This window comes from Anopheles merus, unplaced genomic scaffold (genome assembly GCF_017562075.2).
Source record: "Anopheles merus strain MAF unplaced genomic scaffold, AmerM5.1 LNR4000062, whole genome shotgun sequence".
Classification (NCBI taxonomy): Eukaryota; Metazoa; Arthropoda; class Insecta; order Diptera; family Culicidae; genus Anopheles; species Anopheles merus.
In genome coordinates this window covers 34,873-50,991 of record NW_024427642.1, presented here as the reverse complement: position 1 = coordinate 50,991, position 16,119 = coordinate 34,873, and the positions used below count along the sequence as shown (strand labels likewise).

Here is a 16,119-nt window from a genome sequence, read left to right as displayed (position 1 = left end):
ATGTACATGTAAAGAAATTATCTCTCCTAGTTTTTGTTCTACAGCCAGCTGAAAAAAAAAGTCAATTGTTTCCATATAAACGTTACGGGGATATTGATCACGAGTTCGAACATACCAAACGATCCGACATTCCATAGTACTTTAACTAAAGTTGAAAGAGTACGATGGTAGAAAATTGTTATTCTAAAAGATATTCAGTAATTTGTATACGATAAGGAATTTGGCGACAAATCACAGTTTTTGTCATCTTCCGTTACTGAAGAGGAAGTTTATCATAGTTCGTATGAAATGGATAAATATGATTTATGTGGTAAATACAAAGGAAGTTTCCCTAATTTTTCCAAACTTTCGATTAGTGATAGTAATAAGAAAATGGAAAATGGCCATGTTTGTGAACCAGTTCTTCTAGAATTAAACAAAAAAAGTGAGCATTGCGATAAAGGTGACAATCATTTGTGGTTAAGCTATCCGGATGACAGTGGTATAAAGTGTTCCAAAATAATTGCTGAACCGTTTCCCTTGCGAATAGGAAATTTGAATTTAGGTATGTAATGAAAAGTATCTCAATTGAAATCATCTTTTTTTCTACCGTACTGCTGCGATTTACGGACACTTAAGACATTTTTGGCATTTAATATTTTCAAACTATTTCAATTTTAATCGCTCAGACCAGTGGCGGATTTAGGGTGTTGGGAGCCCTAAGCGTTAAAAGGAGTGGAGGCCGGTTGGCGTCAAGCAAGGGGGGGGGGGGGGTTGCATATTGTATGTTGTTGCATTAGGTTTTGAAGCAACCACACTTCAATGGTTTACTTATGGGGGAGGGGGAGGGTGCTCAGGATCCCTCTACTGGACCTTTATAGTTTATGAGTCCCTTCATCCGTGGGGCCCCTATCTAACACAGAAGTTCTTGTTGAGACTACTGTACACACTGTTCTATATGCTGGAATTACCATGTACGGGGCCCCTACATTTACGGGGCCCCTACATTTACGGGGCCCCCCGCGGCCGCTCAGTCCGCGTAGCGTTAAATCCGCCACTGGCTCAGACGTCTGTATACCGCCGTTTACTAAAGAAAACCTACTATATTTGAGAAAAAAAATTAAGATTTCTTATAAATTTACAAGAAACATTGCAAAAATTCATTGAATTGTAACAAAAATTTGATTCATATTCCAGACAGTTTCAAGCTGATGTTTCAAATTACGGACGTTTTGATTCAAATTCCGGATAGCCACTAAATCTGTAATCTTCAAATTAACACTCTTTTTAGTTTTTAACTTGTTTAAAATTTTAAACATCAAATTCTCAGTGAAGGAAACCTCCTAGACCAGCGGTCGGCAATCTTTTGAGGCATTGGGCCAACTTTAGTAAATGATCGAGTGCCGCGGGCCAGGAGAATGCGGTTGTTTTTAATTATTGCGTTTAAAATTATTACCTTTTAATCTTTTAGAAACATTTTTGGTATTATTGTTGTTTTTCTGTAATTATATCATCAAAGTATAGTTCAAAATTAAAGATACCTTCTTTAAAAACTAATTGCAATCTTTAATCACTTTAGAATCAGCAATAGATGGCCACAAATTTGATCAGTCAAAAAACTACAAAAAGTATCAATATAGCTTCTTGAAGACCCCTTCTTCCCACGCCGTAAAAAAATATTGAAGATATTCCGGGGATGTTACAAAAGTCTGAAAGGCTGAAAAATTATCGAAGCAAACATAGATTCAGTAATTATAAAAATGCGTTATGGACAAGTCACGCCATTTCAGTTCAATTGATAACTGATTCCTTATGAAAAAGCACATTGATAATCGTTGTACTCGTAAACAGCAATAGTGTGGAATCGTCGTTCTCGTTAAAACAACAGGGGTTTTTTAAATATTGGTTTTTGCTTTCAAATACGATCGAAATTGTCTCCAAACTAATTTAAAGGGAAACCAACTGATTTGTGTGAAATTAAAAGGAAAGATTAAATCATAACAACAACAAAATATCTAAAAAAATGTAATTTCACTACATTTAAAACTTTTTATTGCATGTTTTGCGTTGACGAAAGTCAAATGATCTCCCATTGCAAAGTCGCATGCAAAACTTTAAATACATTTATTGCAACCAGTCTTTAGTGCATCTCATCAATATAAAATTTCGTGTGCGATTTCCTTCATTCCGAAAGTCTTATTGTCGTGTTGAAACAATGTTAACCGTTATGTAATTAACGGTTGCATTTACAATATTGACAAATTTATCATAGGATTATCTTTACCCGTTCTAACAAATCGTTGATTGCACTTTGAGAGCATCGCAAGGGAGCCCAGGTTAATTTTTGAGGTTCAAAAATGCTAAAAATAAATATAGAGGTACAAGTGGCTACATTACTGGGATATCTGGGCCGGGAGATCGATGCAACCCTCCAAACAGTGAAATAGTACTTGGGAAACATAAACATATATATCAGGAAGCAGAAATCGCGTCCACTGATTTCGCAATGGCAAACAGTGACGCCAAAACTTAATGTGTTCGTATTATGTGAGTTTCGGCAAAATTTCGACATGAAACCCTAGCTCTACTCTAACAATTCTGTCGCGAAAACTTAGGATGTCTATAGGCATGTATTCGTCCATCGTGGCGAAAATTCCGAAAAATTGATGAACAGCAACTCCCAAAGTCTTAGATTTATTTGTCCAAGGAAGCTTAAATAACTACCTTTTAAATGATGTACATGTAAAGAAATTATCTCTCCTAGTTTTTGTTCTACAGCCAGCTGAAAAAAAAGTCAATTGTTTCCATATAAACGTTACGGGGATATTGATCACGAGTTCGAACATACCAAACGATCCGACATTCCATAGTACTTTAACTAAAGTTGAAAGAGTACGATGGTAGAAAATTGTTATTCTAAAAGATATTCAGTAATTTGTATACGAATAGTTTCTTTCCATCTTTCAAAATCAGTCAAAACCTTTCGCGGGCCGGATTGAATGTTGCGGCGGGCCGCATTTGGCCCGCGGGCCGGACTTTGCCGATCGCTGTCCTAGACCAACAGAACGACGGTCTTAAAAACAACGGGATATGGATGCTGTTTTTCTCTTGTACTCGAATTGACAGTCTTTCCCGTACGGCCATCAAGCCATCTATCGAAAAGATCTTTAAATGTTGTTGTTTTCTTGTTATTATCATTGTCTAAAAACATATTTTTATTCAATAAACCACAGTTTACTTCGGCTGTCCGGAATTTAAAACAAAATAAAAAATCTTGCTTCGAATTCAGGACAAAATCAAATATGTGTTTTAATGAAATTCAGAGCACAATATGATAAAAATAACTGTTATTTTTGCATTGATAACTACAGGTGTCCCCCGAGATACGACTGTATTTGGGACCGAAAAAATGTCCCAAAGCAACGCGTAAGTCGAAATAGTCGTATATCGAATATCTGTGAATATAAAGTTTATAACCAAATTTGAAGAGTCGGAAATTATGTAATCGTTTATTTTATTTAATCTTTTATTTATTTAAAATAATGTAAAATAATGTATTAATTTTCCTCCAAAATCTGTTTACACGATATAGATATTAAAGATCGGATAGTTTAGGAATGTGTGTATAACGGTTAGCAGCCCAGAAATTCAAAAAAATACATCAATTTCTTGTCAATGACAACATTAAACTGTTAAAATCAAAATCGTCGTATCTGCGAATTGTCATAACTTGAGGGGGTTGTAACTCGGGGGACGCCTGTACTTCCATAAGTGATTCCGATGTATTTGAATGCACGTGGACGCAATTAATAGGACTGACTGTCCGGTTGTGTGGTAACTGTAATCCAAAGTGGATTAAAGATACGAGGTGGTGAAAAACGGCCTTTGGGGGGTTACCATAGTTGAGCGACTTTGCGTCATTGTAAAACTGTTAACGATTGGTTTCCGCCCACAAACTATAGCAAATAGAACGTATTCTTGGTTATTAAGAGCATTTTTGTATGTTTATTGATTTTGTCGAAAAAAATTATATATATTAACAAAAGAGTTGAGAAATCGTTTGGTCAAGAAATTTAAAATCATTTTAGTAAGAGTTCTACTTACTTACTTTCTTACCTATTCGTAAGAGTAAGAGTAAGAGTTCTAATCTTACTTAAATTGTCCATATGTCTCGTAGATAATGAGAAATAAATGTAAAAAAAGAAAAAGAATGATTCATTAGTTTTTTTCCTGAAACATGTTGAAAACGCAATGAATTAAACATGTTGAAACGCGATAAATTCACGAAATAATACGAATTAATATACTTCAAAGCACCAAAATATGTTTTAAAAGTATATTTAATCGAAATGTGGTAGATACATTAACTGAAAAACATAGACAAAGTTTGAATCCTGGGGACCAGGATTGGAAAGTTTTCCAGCATCTGATCTCTTTAATCCACCTTGCTGCAATCACAAAACCCTGACAAACTATGCTACATATACACATTTCCGTCATTTTCGCTGGTCATGACTCATAACTATGTATGCGTATTTAATTTAAACACTGACATTGCAGTAGAATTAGCTTGCAACTCGAAAATATAGGCTTGGATTTGATCGGTGATTTCCATATAGGAATGGGGTATTAAGATGAAAACTATATTTACTTATGTTGGTGTAATGGGCGATTATTTTAATTTAATTGAGTAAGAACTATATTGAAATATGTTCTTGCACCTGGCAATTTGCCAATAATACAATGGTTTTACAAAAAAATAAATGTTTTTGTAATGTCACATGATACATAATGTTGTTTTATTATTTATTTATTTTTTAGTATGAAGGCTTTTTGTATTGTTAACACTTTGTTGTTGAATTGTTAACTTAATGTTAGATTGTACTTTTTTATTTAGCTTTTCGCTAGTCGAGTCTAGTCTGTATATTATTACAACGCTTGAAATATCACTCTAAACTATTGTTTTCATAAGGCTTAATTGGATCAAGCATCCCATACAAAAAGTAAACAAACAAACTTTACTTTAGTATAAACATTATACTATTTGATCACTGAATAATTTCATTTAATTTCATTTAGTGAATCCAATCGTTTGAATTGAATTGAATAATCGTTTTGCATATATTGCTTTTCATTTAATAATTTAATTATTATGTTTCGTCATTGAACTTATCTAATTGAACAATTTAACCTCGTATGTTTCCCTACAATAGCATTAGGGACCTGTTTTTCCCATGATAGTATGGGCTTCAGTAATCATGTGTAGTCTATGTTTTACGTAAATGCAAAGAAACATAATTAATTAGAACCGATAAACAATCTCAAGTTAACGCTGCATCAGCCATTCAGCCAGATATCGTTTGTTTTGTTTATACATTCTACTCTCCGGTTTAGGACTATTGCTTAATTTTTCCTTTCCTTTAGCTTTATGTGCTACATTCCTATCTCTTTCTAGTTATTGTGTTGATAGAAATAATTTTACTGGGTTATTCTCACCTAAAGGCGCATATCATTTACTAGTCGCGGCGATTAGGCGATCTTGAAACGAGGATCAGTTTAGGTTGTGTTTTCAACCCTAAATAATCTGAAAACTTCTGATTCGTATGTTTAAAACAAAAAAAAAAAATAAAATAAACAAATAAACCCCGCTCACGAATCCAGCGGTTAATAACATGCTACATTTGGTGGTGAAGCAACTTGACATTTGTTTGTATTATCCTTCCTTTCCTCTGTTAAAGCTGTTCTACATAATATTTATGGCATTTCATTGTGTGTAAGAGCAGCTTGAACATTTTTGTTTATGTTTTGATAGGGTTTATTGGCTTGTTTCAATTTTAGTCATGAATATGCCCATTTTTGTCATGCTACACACATACATTTTTTCACCGACTCTTGCTTTAAAACTACCGAAATCCGTACAATCGAGATCTCGTTTATTTTCTTTACTGATTCTTTGTAACCGAAAGTCTCGGTAAAAAACGTAAATGACCATTTACATATCTTAATTGAGATTTCGGTTTGGGAATGCTGAAATATCAGTAAACTGAAATTTTGTCGGATTTCTCTAATGGTTTGTTTTTCTATACCCTATAACATTTGCATTGTTTTGACGCAAGGTAACGTTACAGTCGTTGTCACCAATTTTTGGCTCTAAGGCATAATGTTTGACAGTGCGCATAAATGATTGCATCTAATGCATCAATTTTGACTCTAACGCACCTATTTTTGTCTGTAAATCGTATTTTTTTTTTAACTTTTATAAGAATTATGATAATTTTACTTGGTATTTCAGCAGATTTTTGACAATTATTTTAAATCACATTAACAATACAAAAACCGTGTAACTGAATTGAACAAACAGAGAAAAAAAAAATTAAATTTTACAATTTCTACATGAAAATACATGCCATTTTTTCACTCCATTCAGACATTCAAAATTGGCATAACAATTGTTATAGTTTGAGTACTTTGAATGAAATTATTAACTACTTTATTAAATTTGAATAAGTTTGGAACTTACAATTTGGAATTTTGTAAAAAAAAAAACAATTGACTCACAGTCAAAAATGGATACCTTAGAGACAAAAATTGATGCGCACTGTTAAAAATTGGTGCCTTTGAGTACAGGTGTCCCCCGAGATACGACTGTATTTGGAACCGAAAAAATTTCCCAAAGCAAGGTGTAAGTCGAAATAGTCGTATGTCGAATAATTGTGAATATAAAGTTTATAACCTAAATTGCAGAGTCGGAATCTATTATAGTGTGCATTTTATTCAAAATAATGTTGGATAATTGTTAGATGAAAGAATGCAGCCAGCTGCTCGCGTGCTCTCTCTGCAGTAAGCCGCTCTTACTGCAGTTGACGAGCCGTGAGCGCCTGAGAGCGATCGGTCGGGGTGGATCGTTCGGCTGCTGCGCGAAGAGCAGAAGACACTTCGCATCGGGGCAGCGCGGCATACACAAGTTAGCAATAAAGCATCCGTTAAGTTTATAACTGAATATTTGTTCGTGTTTGTATTGTACATTCTCGCATATATCACGTAAAAATAATGTATCAATTTTATTCCAAAAGCCGTTTACACGTAGCCGTTTACACGTAGCCGTTTACGTATCAATTTCTTGTCAATGAAAACTTTTAACTGTCAAAATCAAAATCGTCGTATCTGCGAATCGTCGTAACTCGAGGGGGTCGTAACTCGGGGGACGCCTGTATGTATATTATATAATACGAGATAAAACATAGTGTAATATAACATTATCGTGCTTGTTATATTACATCATCTTTCTCAACAAAAACTTTAAACGAATACAACGAAAACCGACCAAACTGTCCCAAGCAACAATTTCCCATATAAATCTCGACAAAATTTCCTGAGTGCCAAGGGCAATTTGGGACTCCGGTTTATTCTGGGGTTCACCCGGATAAGGTTGAGTTTGATATGATTTCAGAGCCGTTTAGCCGCTTATTCGAGTTCAGGCCTGTTGACATTTGGGGGCGACCATGTTTGTTATTAGACTGCGTTGGGAAGTATATGTGTAAAGAACATACCGCCAGCAAAAAAATCCAGCAAAATTATAAATAATACAAAATATAATATAAAATTAAAAGAATTCCTAAAACGCACTCAAGAACCAAGGAATTTGTTCTATTTGCTACGTTTTGTTTACGGAAACCAATAGTTAAAGTGTTTAAAATGACGTAAGATCCCTCACATATTGCGACCCCCCAAAGGCCCTTTTCCACCATCTGATCCCTTTACGATCGTGTCTGTGGTCCATCGCATGCAATTTTATCGCGCGTGCTTTTAAACGTTTTTTCGATTCATATTGCGATTATTTGGATGATTTTATTAGTTTAACGATTATGAAAAATAAATGTAAGGTAGTTCCTATAAAACCTGAAACAATAAGTTTGACAGATGAAATCGGATGCGACGTCCGACGAAATTAATTTTATTTATTCGTACGACGGAATCGCATTGTGGTGGACAAAGGTTTCTTTCCTGTCACGGTCGCCATGTGGTGGACAAAAGTTTCTTTCCATCTAACTAGAAATAACTACACCGATTTAGGAATACTTTTTAGTTCTGTATTTTTCGGGCAGCGTTTCCTCTTAGTTTACAGTTTCCTTAATGGCCTAATTCCTATTCCTAACCCTTATTTATACTGCTTCTTTTCGCGCCAAAATTTACCCTGTGTTTTTCTATTGGCTAAAAGTATTTATCTTAAACATATCTTATGTGGCTATTAGCTTATCTCCCTATCCTATTCTATCGTATGCCCTATATTCTGTCCTTATCTAGCCAATGCATTTTTATGTAATTTACTTGCTATAATTATTCCTATCCTTCCTATCCTTCCTATCATACCATAAACGATCGCTACCACAATTGCTTACTATAATTGATTATTCCTAGTATTATACTAATTGCCTAACTATCAGGCGTCTCACCTCACCCCTTCAAAAATTAAAAGCGTATGCTTTTCATCCCTGAATCAATCTATTTTTATGTACCGTGCTAAATTTATTTGTAGCCTTATTCATAATTGTACAATTAGATTTATCCAAGCTTACTACTATATATGGACCTATGTATACGGGGTCTAACTTTTTCCTATTCTCGTTTTTTAAGTAAACCGCGTCTCCTTGCTTTACATCTAACGGTTTCACATTGACATTTGCACTATCCTGCCTTTTTAATTTTTGCTCAATCAAATTTTTACGTGCTATTTCATTTGATTTTTTCAATTTGTATTTCATTTCGTTATAATATGCATCATAATTGTACACTGGTTCAATATTACTACTCCGTAAATCCTGTGGAAGGTTAGCCTTTTTTCCAAATACCAATTCATACGGAGTATAATTTGTATCTGTGTGAGGTGTTGTGTTGTAACTGAATTCATAAAACTTTACCCAATCATCCCAGTCATCACCATGCTCATTCGTAAATGCTCTTAGATATTCATTTAATGTTCTATGATTTCTTTCCAAAGATCCTATTGTTTGTGGATGATATGAAGTTGCAAAAGTCTGCTTGACCTCGAGTATTTCTGCTATTTTCTATAAATTTCGTTATTATATTCAAGGCCTTGATCGGACTTCATCTCAAGAAATTTTCCGTATTTCAGAATAAAATTGTCTACCATAGCCCTTGCAATTGAGTTCGCTTCTTTATTCTGTGTTGGAGCGAGAACAATATACTTTGTTAACTCGCACTGCATCGTTACAATGTACCTATAGTTTTTTGATGTTTTTGGTAATGGGCCCACTGTGTCTATGCATACCACTTCAAATGGTTTCATGGGCGTAGTCGTAACTACGCTCTCGCCTTTTGTGTGTCTCTTTATTTTATTTTGTTTACATTTTTCGCATCCCTGTACAACATCCTTAATTTCTTCTTTCATGTTTCTCCATTTAAATTTGTCTCGTATTTTTTAATACAATCGATATTGACCAACATGTCCTCCCGAAGGTAACATGTGATAATCTTTCAAAATATTATGTATTTCTTCCTGCTTTGTAACCCATTTCGGCGAAATGTATGCAATGATCTCGAAACCGGAAATGGCTTTATCCGCGATTTCCTTTACGGTTTGTATCGAGTATTGCTTAAATAATGAATCTTGTAAAGAAATCGCTATCCTGTTTCGTTTATATTCTTTCACAATTTTGCATACTTGTAGAAGAGCAGACTCGAGTGCCTGACTTCCATTTACGTTGCATTTTATAGATGTGTTTCCCAATTCCTCATTAAGATTATTATTGAGTACAACTAATTTAATTGTGTTAAATTGCTTTACCGACTGAATCTTTAAGAGTTTATTTACTTCTGAAGGATTTTCAGTTTGCCAAAAAGTAGGTTCTGTTACGGACCTATTTTCTTTTTCTTCTTCAATAGTTTTCTGTGGGATCTTTAATGTGTTTTGTTTAGTCATTGCTCTAGTGTTTACCATCAACAGAGATTTCTTTTTTAGCACCTCTATGTTTTTTTCTTGCATGTCTTTAAGTTGTTGTGAATCAATGACGATTTTTGATAGTGCGTCCGCCCCTGTATTTGATTTACCTTGAACAAATTCTACTTCGAAGTCAAATTCCTCAAGATCCAGCCTCATACGTGTTAATTTTGACGTGGGATTTTTCATATAAAATAGGTAAACCAAAGGTCTGTGATCTGTTCGGATTTTAAACTTTCTCCCAAAAATGAATGGTTTAAAATGGTTTACTGCCCAATGAATAGCTGTCAGTTCTTTTTCTATCGTTGGTTTGGATTTTTCCCCTTTTGTAAAACTTTTACTTGCAAAGGCAATTGGTAAATCATTATTATCTTTTAATTGGGATAGAATTGCGCCACATGCAATATCCGATGCATCTGTTGTGATAATAAACTCTTTCTTAAAATCTGGATACTGTAATATATTTGGTGATGCTAAATTTCTTCTGAGAGTATCGAACGCGTACTGACATTCTTTCGACCAGCAGAACATTGACCCTTTCTTTAATAAATTATTTAATGGTTTTGCTATTTCTGCAAAACTACGAATAAACTTACGATAGTAATTGCAAAAGGCAACAAATCTTCTAACATCATCGGCATTTTTGGGTAAAGGGTAATTTTTAATGGTATCAAACTTAGATTCATCAGGATATATACCTTTATCCGTGATCTTGTGCCCTAAGTAAGTTACACTACTCTGGAAGAATTTGCATTTTGATGGATTCAGCTTCAAATTGTAACAACGTAGTCTATCAAAAACTTTTCTTAAATTTTCAAGGTGATGTTTTATTGTACAACCTGTTATTATGATATCATCAATATAGACGAAAGCACTCTCTGGGGTCAATCCTGCCATTGCTATGGTTATCATACGCTGAAAGCTATTAGGGCTTATATTCAACCCAAAAGGTAATCTTTTAAATTGATAGTGCCCTGATGATGTTGAAAAAGCTGTATATTTTCTTGATTCTTTGTGCAAAGGGATCTGGTGAAACCCGGACATCAGGTCTAAGGTGCTGAAATATTTTGCTCTATCCAATTGGTCCAAAATAGTATCGATTCTAGGCAAAGGGAATTTATCAGGCATATTTTTTGTATTTAGTTGTCTGAAGTCAACAACTAACCTTCATTTTTTGCTGGTTTCTTCGGATTTTTTTGGTACCAAGAGGATAGGCGAATTATATGGTGAGACCGAATGTTCTATTATGTCATTTTTGAGCAGCTTATCTAACTGATTTTTTATTTCATTACTTTGAGAATAAATTTGTTTATAATTTGGAATATAACACGGTACATTATCTTTCAACTCTATTGATTGCTCGTAAAAATTGTTAGTAGTTATTTGTTCATCATCAGTGCAAAATACATCACTATATTCGATGAGAATTTTTTCTAAATCTGAAATTATATAATTTGGAATATTTTCATACTCTATTTGTTTGAGAATTTCGTTTATTTTAGACTGGTGTTTTAAACTGTTTTTGGATATTTTATTTTTAGTTGTATAGTTCTTAACTGGATCAACCAGAGGTTTGAATGAATTATTGGCGATGAACACATTATTATCAGTGGTATTTATGAACTTTACATACTGTTTATCGATTGATACCAAGGAGTTGCCGCAAAAAATTCCTGGTTTGATTTCATTTGCAAGAACGATTGAATCTTCGGTTAACTTATTTAATTTTACTCTTCGTACGACTTCACTACGTAACGGCAGTATAAAACCATCATCGATACTATCTTCGATTGGGTGACATATTGTTATGCCCTCATAGTTGAAGTTTAAAAGCCAGTGATCATAATCGATTACGCATTTATGTTTTGTGAGAAAATCTCTTCCCAAAATACCGTCTGCCTTTATATCAATATCTTTAGGTATAATGTGGAATTTATGATTAACAGACACGTTGCACAATGATATATTAGTAAACGTGGCTGCTAATGTATTTATAGAATTATTAGTAACACCTGTTAGATTTATTTAATTTTGTTTATAAACTTGTTGTTTTAGCATTATTTTATCCACTTTGAATAATGACACATCTGCTCCAGTATCTAAAATCAGTATACTTGTTTTATTGGTAGCCATTTCTATTTGAACTTTTATGAAATTACTAGCATGGAAATTTATTGCGAATGTTGATAGTTTTCCGTACTCTGGAGAGTTTCTTCCAGTGTATTTGGATCCCCTAAAAAATGCTCCTGTTCTTCAGCTTGCGCTGTGTATAGCCTATTAAAATTTGTGTTTGATGCTGGCATTCGCCTTTGACTGTTATGAAAATATTTTTTATTTTGAAATCGATTGTTATCGGGTTGATTGCTATTGTACGTTAAACGATTGCCAAACCCTCTATTATGCGTATTTTGCATATATCTACTATTTGTGTTATGGGGAAATTGGCTGCGGAAAAATCTTCGCTTACTATTTATGTGTGGTGTGTAATAGTAATTTCTTCCGAAGGATAATATTTGCATATCATTATTATTTTTTTCATTTTCTAAAACCTTTTCAAAAGCATCAGAAATACAAGAAAATTTTATCCGCTTTTAAAAGGATTCTTGTTTCCTGATTTTTTACTTAGTCAATAAGAGTGTTAACACCTTGTTTTTCGCCATTTCTTTTGCTATCTGTTCGGGTATTTCCTGTTGTAAATAAACGTTTTTAAGTTTAGTGCTGAGTACTTCAACTTCATCGCAAAGGGTTTTAGTGTCTCCATGACGAATCGCTTTTAATTGACATATAATTCTGTCGGGGTTGAGTTTTTCTTGACACCTGGACCTAACATCATTTATTAATGACTCAAAATTATCAATGTTAGGCGATAAACCTAATCGTGCCTTTCCTGTTAATCTGGTCTTTAAAAATTTAACCAACATTAGTGTGTTTTTTGGAAAAAGCTCATTTAATAAGTTGGCGGAATCCACAAAATTGTCTAATCCATCCGGGTTGCCATCATATGTGTGTACCAGTGCAGTAGCTGTTTTGATGACAAAATTGTCCATTTTGCTCTCACTCCAACGTACGAACATGACAACGAGTCTGGCTAAGGTTTTAAATTTAATCCGAATACGGTTTGATTGATGATAGTTTATGTGGGTTTGAATGTTACCAAAAATTTCAATGATCTCTTTTAAAATTTGTTTGAGTTCAATGTTGTTTGTTAATGGTTCTATTTCTTGATAACTATTCAGATAGGCCTTAGTTTTTTCAAATAGGCGGTTTGCAGAAGCACCATAGTGTTCAAGCAGACATCCGCGAAACTTTCTATCACCAGATAATGTTTTTTCAATATTTTTTAATCCTAGAACATTCTCGTTTATTTTTGATAGCATTGAAAAATGGGAATTTGGGTAATGTAAAGGAAGGATGTTTTTTTTTGTAATATTGTGAGTAACCAGTGCACGAAATTAAATCAACGTATATTTAATTGAGCAATTACAATAATATCATTTATAAATTTCTGTATTCTATTGCCTGCCTTGTTCTATTTTCTAACTTACGCTTAGTCCTTACGCCGCTGCCCGATATATTAATACGTCTGCTTTCCGCTCGCCATCCGTCGCTTCACCACTTCGTAGCTTCGTCGCTTCGTCGCTTCGTCGCTTCGTCACTTCGTCGCTTCGTCGCTTCGTCGCATCGTCGCTTCGTCGCTTCGTCGCTTCGTCGCTTTGTCGCTTCGTCGCTTTGTCGCTTCGTCGCTTCGACGCTTCGTCACGTCGCCTCTTCGCCGTATAAACACATTCACTGTTAGCTCCGACCCACCCGCTTGGCAAAGAGTAACTCATTTTGATGCCTCTCGCTACCCCTGGCCTTAGTTTTAAAGAAATCATGCGACACACTCGCACTCCACTACCCCATCCCATGGAAAAACGCTCCCACCATCGAGGTGTTGACCAAAATTTCGCTGTGTGCATGAGAAACACACTCGCACTCCTCCAGCCCTCCACAGCTGAATGCACCCACCGTTTCGAAGATGGGAGAATTTTTGCTCTGAGCGCGAGACCCTGAAGCGCAAGAGATGACACTATGTGTAAAGACAATCATAATTCGATATGGTCAAAATGCGTCGATTGTCGTTTCATTTATCTGGTAATGATGTTTTCACTTCATCATAATTTTAAACGTTCACAACTAGGCTGATAACAATATTTGAAATGTAAATCAGAATAAAATCAATTCATTTGAAGTAAAATAAATTCCATTATACTCTATTTTGACCATATGATCAACACTTGTACATAGTGCCATTTACTTTGTGTTCTTCACTCTCGCGCTGTGTTGTGAACGTTCGAAACTCATTTCCAGAACTAATGCAAATTTCATTTGGGAAGGATCGGTGCCGGAATATGCAGCGAAAATCATTAAATGTTAATAGAAAAGTGGTTAAGTTAATCGTGAAAGATGTCAACGCAGGCGTAAATGCAGTATGTTTTGTTACATGATCTACAGGTAAGTGCATGCATAAGAAGAAGAATCTTCCAAATGATGTTTGTGTTCTAACAATCGTACTGCTTTTAATGTTTGTTTATTCTGTTATTATTTTCCATCACACCTAGCTATTTCATCACCAAAGCCCCTGATAATAGATCAAAGCAGATGGATCGGGCATACAGAGTCGCCGTTTAATTTAAAATATCTTCGTGATCGGTAAGTTTTAAATATTACTAGTTTTGTTCACCATTCTAATGCTCGATTCATCTTTCATTCCTCAGGCAAACGCATCAAACAGCATATTTTTTTTCAACAGCACGCACCATCGGTGGAGCAAGCAGCTAACGTTTTGTTCGCCCAGCACGCACCATCAAGTATTGAAATATTTTCAAATAGCTTTGTGAATAAAAAACTGCACACTTACTGTCGGAATTTCCGGGAATTTGTTGGTCGGGCTACGCTCGCGGGAATGGTGTGTCCGTTGAGGAGAAGGAAAGAAAGGGTGGGAGTGAGGATTAACCAAAAACGCGGCATTGAGAATGAGGGGAGGTGTGCTCAGTGCTCACGTTGGGACACTCACGATGCTTGAAATAAAATGTTAACAAGCATCGATTTCAAGCATGCATGTCGCGCGACATTTTGCCAAGCGGGCGGTCACCAGCACTCAGAGATCCGCCCGCTTGGCAAAATGTCGCGCGACATGCATGCTTGAAATCGATGCTTGTTAGGGGAACTGGGGGTAGTTTCGACACCTTAAGGTTTTCGCCTGATTGTAATAATTTTGCCAATGTAAACTTACTAGTAGACATCGAAAAAGCTTTTTTGATGTATTATGTACCATCTCACGAGAAACTACGGTTCCTGGATTGATTTTGATAATATTTTGATAAAAATAAAAAGTGTGTTTTTTGTTGCGTCACGACTGCAGTGCGGGTAAGTTCGACACCATGATGGGGTGAATTCGACACCTTGGGGGTGATTTCGACATATTGATTTTAGCTTTTAAAATAACAAACTCTGATGGCCTGTAGTTTTCATCGAAGCTCAACAAAGCATTTCGTACCTATTTTATGAAAAATTAACACAAAACATTGTTGAAATATGCGAAAAAAATGAAGTAACAAGCAAGAACAAAAATTTCATTACAAATAGCATCGGGCCATACTCCATATAGTAGAAGCTGCAGCGATAGCATCTGGTTTGCGGAATGATTGGTTAAGATTCCTTTAAAAAATAACCTGGCAGCCATCTTTCAGTAATCTTCTTCTTTTTTTTTGTAAAATCGAAAAGTGTTCAATTTTATTTTTCTCTGCCAACTCGAAAGCCAAAAGTCGAACATCGGTCAATGTGATTCCAAACCAGCGACTATTTTTTTCTTCAGTTAAGCCTACCCGGCCTAAAGTCAGCCTAAAATACAAAGCCATTATAGGTCAAAGCCGTAGCAATATTAATTTTCATAAGCCTAAACCATATGTAAAATTCATGTTTTGAATGAGAGTTTGGCAAACGTTCTGTGATGGAATAATAGCTGAATTTCATAATTATAACATCCTTGGTTTGTTGACATCTTGAGTTTTAAAGCTTCTTCGGCATTTTTAATTGCGTTTTTGTTCAGCTTAATTATTACGTTTCTCGTTCATCGTTAAGTTTCTCGTTCATCGTATTAAGAGACATCAGTATAAAATACATGCACTTTCAATTTGCGA

At 34.9% G+C, this 16,119-nt stretch overlaps 1 long non-coding RNA gene across 2 annotated transcripts; it reads left to right on the top strand.

Annotated features, from left to right (window-relative positions):
- The first annotated feature begins 340 nt into the window (after nucleotides 1–340).
- LOC121601316 lies at nucleotides 341–14,836 on the top strand. Of its 2 annotated transcripts, XR_006006067.1 has the most exons (4): nucleotides 341–544; nucleotides 14,288–14,431; nucleotides 14,539–14,629; nucleotides 14,695–14,836. It is a non-coding gene; the product is annotated as an uncharacterized LOC121601316 (long non-coding RNA). The 2 variants fall into 2 exon arrangements; XR_006006066.1 differs by lacking the exon at nucleotides 341–544 and having other exon boundaries at nucleotides 14,194–14,431.
- The last annotated feature ends 1,283 nt before the right edge of the window (nucleotides 14,837–16,119 follow it).